Raw genomic sequence first — 6,322 nt, 5'->3', positions numbered from 1 at the left:
CCCAAAATCCCCCCGGCAACCCCAAAATTCCCAAATCCCCCCAAAATCCCCCCCTGGAACCCCAAAATCCCCCCGAGAACCCCAAAATTCACCCCGGGAACCCCAAATTCCCGCCAGCCCCCCCAAAATCCCCCTCGGGACCCCCAAAATCCCCCTCGGGACCCCCAGAGTCGCCCTGTGAACCCCAAAATCCCCCCCGGGAACCCCAAAATCCCCCCGGGAACCCCAAAATTCCACACGGGAACCCCAAAATCCCCAAATCCCCCCAAAATCCCGCCCGGGAACCCCAAAATCCCCAAATCCCCCCAAAATCCCTTCCGGGAACCCCAAAATCCCCCCGGGAACCCCAAAATCCCCCCGGGAACCCCAAAATCCCTTCCGGGAACCCCAAAATTCCCCTCAGAGCACTCGGGGGGGTCACACAAATTCGCTTTATTGCCCCTCACCCACCCCAAAAATTCCCCTCCCCCCCTTCAAATTTCGGGATCCCCAAAAATTTCGGGATCCCAAATTTTACATATTCTTAAAATTTTGGGATTCCAATTTTTGGGGTTCCCAAATTTCAGAATTTCCCCAAATTTCAGGATCTCAAATTTCAGGATTCCCCAAATATTCAGACACCCCCAAATTTCGGATTCCAATTTTTGGGGTTCCCAAATTTATGGATTCCTAACATTTCGGCATCCCAAATTTCAGGATTCTCCAGATTCTGGGGTCCCAAATTTTTGGGTTCCCAAATTCTGGGATTTCTAAAATTTTAGGATCCCAATTTTTGGTGTTTCCCAAATTTTCTGATCCCAAATTTTCACATTTCCCCCAAATTTTGGGACCCCGATTTTTGGGGTTCCCAAATTTTGGGGTGTCTCAGGTCACCGCTGGGAACTCCGCCCGACGCACCTGGGGGGGAACGCCGCCGTCACCCCAAATTTTGGGGGTCCCCCCTCCCATTTCCCACCCCCACCCCAAAATTTTGGGGTCCCCCTCATTTCCCACCCCAAAATTTTGGGGTCCCTCCCATTTCCCACCCCAAAATTTTGGGGTCCCCCTCATTTCCCACCCCAAAATTTTGGGGTCCCCCTCATTTCCCACCCCAAAATTTTGGGGTCCCTCCCATGTCCCACCACAAATTTTGGGGACCCCCCTCATTTCTCACCCCCAAATTTTGGGGCCCCCCCCTAATTTCCCACCCCCACCCCAAATTTTGGGGTCCCTCCCATTTCCCACCCCAAATTTTGGGGTCCCCGTCCCATTTCCCACCCCAAATTTTGGGGTCCCTCCCGATTTTTGGGGTCCATTTTTGGGATTCCTTTTTTCAGTCGGTTTTGGGGTCCCCCCCCCTGTTTTTGGGGTCCCTTTTTGGGGTCCCTCCCTCTTTTTGGGGTTCATTTTGGGGGTGATTTTTGGGGTCCCTTTCAGTTTTTGGGGTAATTTTTGGAGTGATTTTTGGGGTGATTTTCAGGGTGATTTTCGGGGTCCCCACCCCGTTTTTGGGGTTCATTTTTGGGGTCAGTTTTTGGGGTCCCTCCCCATTTTTGGGGTTCATTTTGGGGGTGATTTTTGGGTTGGTTTTCGGGGTCCCGCCCCGTTTTTGGGTTCATTTTTGGGTCATTTTGGGGTGGATTTTTGGAGTCCCCCCCCGTTTTTGGGGTGATTTTTGGGTCCATTTTTGGGGTTCATTTTTCGGGGTGATTTTTGGGGTCCCTCCCCGTTTTTTGGGGTGATTTTCGGGGTCCCCGCTCGTTTTTGGGTTCATTTTTGGGGTTTATTTCTGGCGTTCATTTTTCGGGGTGATTTTTGGGGTCCCTCCCCGTTTTTGGGGTGATTTTTGGGTTCATTTTTGGGATGATTTTGGGGTTCATTTTTGGGTTGATTTTTGGGTGATTTTCAGGCTGATTTTTCGTGTCCCTCCCCGTTTTTGGGGATTTTTGGGGTGATTTTGGGGTGATTTTGGGGTCCATTTTTGGGTTCATTTTTGGGTTGATTTTTGGGTGATTTTCAGGCTGATTTTTGGTCTCCCTCCCCATTTTTTGGGATTTTTGGGGTGATTTTGGGGTTCATTTTTGGGTTCATTTTTTGGGTGATTTTTGGGTGATTTTCAGGCTGATTTTCGGGGTCCCTCCCCGTTTTTGGGGTGATTTTTGGGGTGATTTTGGGGTGATTTTTGGGGTCTCACCTGCGCCACGCTGATCTCCTCCAGGGGGGGGTGGGGATTTTGGGGGGGCAGCTCGGGGGGGGCTCGGGGGGTCCCCGCCCCCCCCAAATCCCCCCCCGGGCTCTGGAAGTTCCCGACCACGCACGTGACCTGGCGAGGGGCGGAATTTGGGGGATTTTGGGGAATTTGGGGGGATTTGGGGAGATTTTGGGGATTTTAGGGGGTTTTCGGGGGATTTTGGGGAATTTGGGGAGATTTTGGGGGAATTTTGGGGAGATTTGGGGGAATTCGGGGAGATTTTGGGGGGAATTTGGGGGGATTTGGGGGGAATTTTGGGGAATTTAGGGAGATTTTGGGGAGATTTTGGGGGAATTTTGGGAGATTTTGGGTAGATTTTGGGGAATTTTGGGGCATTTTGGGGAATTTGGGGAGATTTGGGGGGGATTTTGGGGAGATTTTGGGGGATTTTTGGGGATTTTGGGAAGATTTTGGGGAGAATTTTGGAGGGGGACTTGAGAATTTTGGGGGATTTTGGGGTGGATTTTGGGGAATTTTATTGGGATTTTTGGCATTTTGGAGCGGGTTTTTGGGGATTTTTGGGGTGATTTTCGGGGGGATTTTTTTGGGGATTTTTTGGGGGATTTTTTCGGGGATTTTTTGGGGTGATTTCGGGGATTTCGGGGCGCTCACCAGGAAGGCGGCGATGGCGGTGCCGCACAGGAACCCGGGGGCGATTTTGGGGGATTTTATTGGGATTTTTGGCATTTCAGAGCGGGTTTTTGGGGATTTTTGGGGGATTTTTGGGGGGATTTTTCGGGGATTTTTTCGGGGATTTTTTGGGGTGATTTCGGGGATTTCGGGGCGCTCACCAGGAAGGCGGCGATGGCGGTGCCGCACAGGAACCCGGGGGGGATTTTGGGGGATTTTATTGGGATTTTCGGGGGGATTTTTGGGGGATTTTGGGGGGATTTTCGGGGGGATTTTTTTGGGGATTTTTTGGGGTGATTTCGGGGATTTCGGGGCGCTCACCAGGAAGGCGGCGATGGCGGTGCCGCACAGGAACCCGGGGGGGATTTTGGGGGATTTTATTGGGATTTTCGGGGGGATTTTTGGGGGATTTTGGGGGGATTTTCGGGGGATTTTCGGGGGGATTTTTTCGGGGATTTTTTGGGGTGATTTCGGGGATTTCGGGGCGCTCACCAGGAAGGCGGCGATGGCGGTGCCGCACAGGAAGCCCCCCAGGACCCCCCCCCAGCTGTTGCGGTGCTCGGCCACGCGCAGCGCCCCCAGCAGGAACGGGGGGCCGCGAACCCCAAAACCGCGGCGGGCTTGGCCAGGCGGGACCCCCCCCCCCGCCAGGCCAGGGTCACGTACAGCTGGGGGGACACAGAGAGTCACCCCAAAAAATACCCCAAAATAACCCCAAAATAGCCCCAAAACCACCCAAAAACCCCCAAAACCAAAAACTCCAAAATCCCATAAAAATACCCCAAAATCCCCCCCCCGCCAGGCCAGGGTCACGTACAGCTGGGGGGACAGAGCGAGTCACCCCAAAAAATACCCCAAAATAACCCCAAAATAGCCCCAAAACCACACAAAAACCCCCAAACCCAAAAACCCAAAAATCCCATGAAAATACCCCAAAACCACCCCAAAAAACCCCAAAAAAACTCCAAAAACCCAAAACCGCCCGAATTCGCCCCAAATCTCACCCCGGCGAAGGCGCCCGCGTAGGTGCCCAAACCCCAAATAACCCCAAAAAACCCCCAAAAAACTCCAAAAAACCCCAAAAACCCCAAAGAAAATCAAACTAACCCCCCTCAAAAAAAGCCAAAATAACCCAAAATAACCCCAAAAACCCAAAACCGCCCGAATTCGCCCCAAATCTCACCCCGGCGAAGGCGCCCGCGTAGGCACCCAAACCCCAAATAACCCCAAAAAAACCCCAAAAAACTCCAAAAAACCCCAAAAACCCCAAATAAAATCAAACTAACCCTCCTCAAAAAAACCCAAAATAACCCCAAAAACCCAAAACTGCCCGAATTCGCCCCAAATCTCACCCCGGCGAAGGTGCCTGCGTAGGCGCCCACACCCCAAATAACCCCAAAAAACCCCAAAAAACTCCAAAAAAAACCCCAAAAACCCCAAAGAAAATCAAACTAACCCCCTCAAAAAAAGCCAAAAAAACCCAAAAAACCCCAAAAACCCAAAACCGCCCGAATTCGCCCCAAGTCTCACCCCGGCGAAGGCGCCCGTGTAGGCGCCCACACCCCAAATAACCCCAAAAAACCCCCAAAAAACTCCAAAAAAACCCCAAAACCCCCAAATAAAATCAAACTAACCTCCCTCAAAAAAAGCCAAAATAACCCAAAATAACCCCAAAAACCCAAAACTGCCCAAATTCGCCCCAAATCTCACCCCGGCGAAGGTGCCTGCGTAGGCGCCCACACCCCAAATAACCCCAAAAAAACCCCAAAAAACTCCAAAAAAACCCCAAAAACCCCAAAGAAAATCAAAGTAACCCTCCTCAAAAAAACCCCAAAAACCCCAAAAACCCAAAACCGCCGGAATTCGCCCCAAATCTCACCCCGGCGAAGGCGCCCGCGTAGGCGCCCAAACCCCAAATAACCCCAAAAAACCCCCAAAAAACTCCAAAAAAACCCCAAAAACCCCAAAGAAAATCAAACTAACCCCCTCAAAAAAAGCCAAAAAAACCCAAAATAACCCCAAAAACCCAAAACCGCCCGAATTCGCCCCAAATCTCACCCCGGCGAAGGCATCCGCGTAGGCGCCCAAACCCCAAATAACCCCAAAACCCCCCAAAAAACCCCAAAAACCCCAAATAAAATCAAACTTACCCCCTCAAAAAAAGCCAAAATAACCCAAAATAACCCCAAAAACCCAAAACCGCCGGAATTCGCCCCAAATCTCACCCCGGCGAAGGCGCCCGCGTAGGCGCCCAAACCCCAAATAACCCCAAAAAACCCCAAATAACCCCCAAAAAAACCCAAAAACCCCAAAGAAAATCAAACTAACCCCCTCAAAAAAAGCCAAAATAACCCAAAATAACCCCAAAAACCCAAAACCGCCGGAATTCGCCCCAAATCTCACCCCGGCGAAGGCGCCCGCGTAGGCGCCCAGCGCCGCCTCCTTGCAGGGGAAGTCGCGGCGCGCCGCGGCCACGGCCGGGGGGTCCCCGGAGCAGGCGGCGCCCCCCGGGGGCACGAATTGGGGAGGGGGCACGAATTGGGGAGGGGGCGCGGATTGGGGAGGGGGCGCGGATCGGGCAGGGGGCGAGAATTGGGGAGGGGGCGCGGCGGGGCCGGGGCGCGCAAATTGGGGAGGGGGCGCGGATCGGGCAGGGGACACAAACTGGGGAGGGGGCGCGGATTGGGGAGGGGGCGAGAATTGAGGAGGGGGCGCATACTGGGGAGGGGGCGCGGCGCCCCCCGAGGACACGAATTGGGGAGGGGGCGCAGATCGGGGAGGGGGCGCGAATTGGGGAGGGGGCGCAAATTGGGGAGGGGGTGCGGCGCCCCCCGGGGACCCGAATTGGGGAGGGGTCTCCGGGCCGGGGGACCCGAGTTGAGGAGGGGTCTTCGAGCCGGGGGTCCCGAATTGGGGAGGGGTCTTTGAGCCGGGGGTCCCGAATTGGGGAGGGGTCTGCGGGGCTCCGAATTGGGGAGGGGTCTTTGAGCCGGGGGTCCCGAATTGGGGAGGGGTCTGCGGAGCCCCGAATTGGGGAGGGGTCTTTGAGCCGGGGGTCCCGAATTGGGGAGGGGTCTTTGAGCCGGGGGTCCCGAATTGGGGAGGGGTCTCCGGGCCGGGGGTCCCGAATTGGGGAGGGGTCTGCGGGGCCCCGAATTGGGGAGGGGTCTCCGGGCCGGGGGTCCCGAATTGGGGAGGGGTCTCCCCGCAGCCCAGCGCGCTGTAGTTGGGGCGGCACACGGCCAGGAAATGGGGGGCGGGGGTCCCCAGCACCACCTGGCCCGCGTTGGCGAAGATGGCGGTGGCCAGCAGCCCGAAGGAGAACACGCCTGAGGGGGATTTGGGGTGAAAAACGGGGATTTTGGGAAAATTGGGGGGGAAAACGGGGATTTGGGGGGAAAAACGGGGGGAAAAACGGGGATTTTGGGAAAATTGGGGGGAAAAACGGGGATTGTGGGGCCA

General features: G+C 54.6%; 1 long non-coding RNA gene across 2 annotated transcripts; it reads right to left on the bottom strand.

Annotated features, from left to right (window-relative positions):
- Positions 1-417: 417 nt before the first annotated feature.
- On the bottom strand, positions 418-3,523 carry LOC110479086 (uncharacterized). 2 transcript variants are annotated; one of them, XR_013342010.1, is made up of 3 exons: positions 3,353-3,523; positions 2,174-2,302; positions 418-897 (listed from the first exon to the last, which is right to left on the bottom strand). It is a non-coding gene; the product is annotated as an uncharacterized LOC110479086 (long non-coding RNA). The 2 variants fall into 2 exon arrangements; XR_013342009.1 differs by lacking the exon at positions 3,353-3,523 and adding an exon at positions 2,843-2,946.
- Between the last annotated feature and the right edge of the window lie 2,799 nt (positions 3,524-6,322).

The sequence above is a fragment of the Lonchura striata genome, unplaced genomic scaffold, assembly GCF_046129695.1.
Source record: "Lonchura striata isolate bLonStr1 unplaced genomic scaffold, bLonStr1.mat Scaffold_273, whole genome shotgun sequence".
In the NCBI taxonomy this organism is placed as follows: domain Eukaryota; kingdom Metazoa; phylum Chordata; class Aves; order Passeriformes; family Estrildidae; genus Lonchura; species Lonchura striata.
This window is presented reverse-complemented; position numbering and strand designations above follow the sequence as displayed.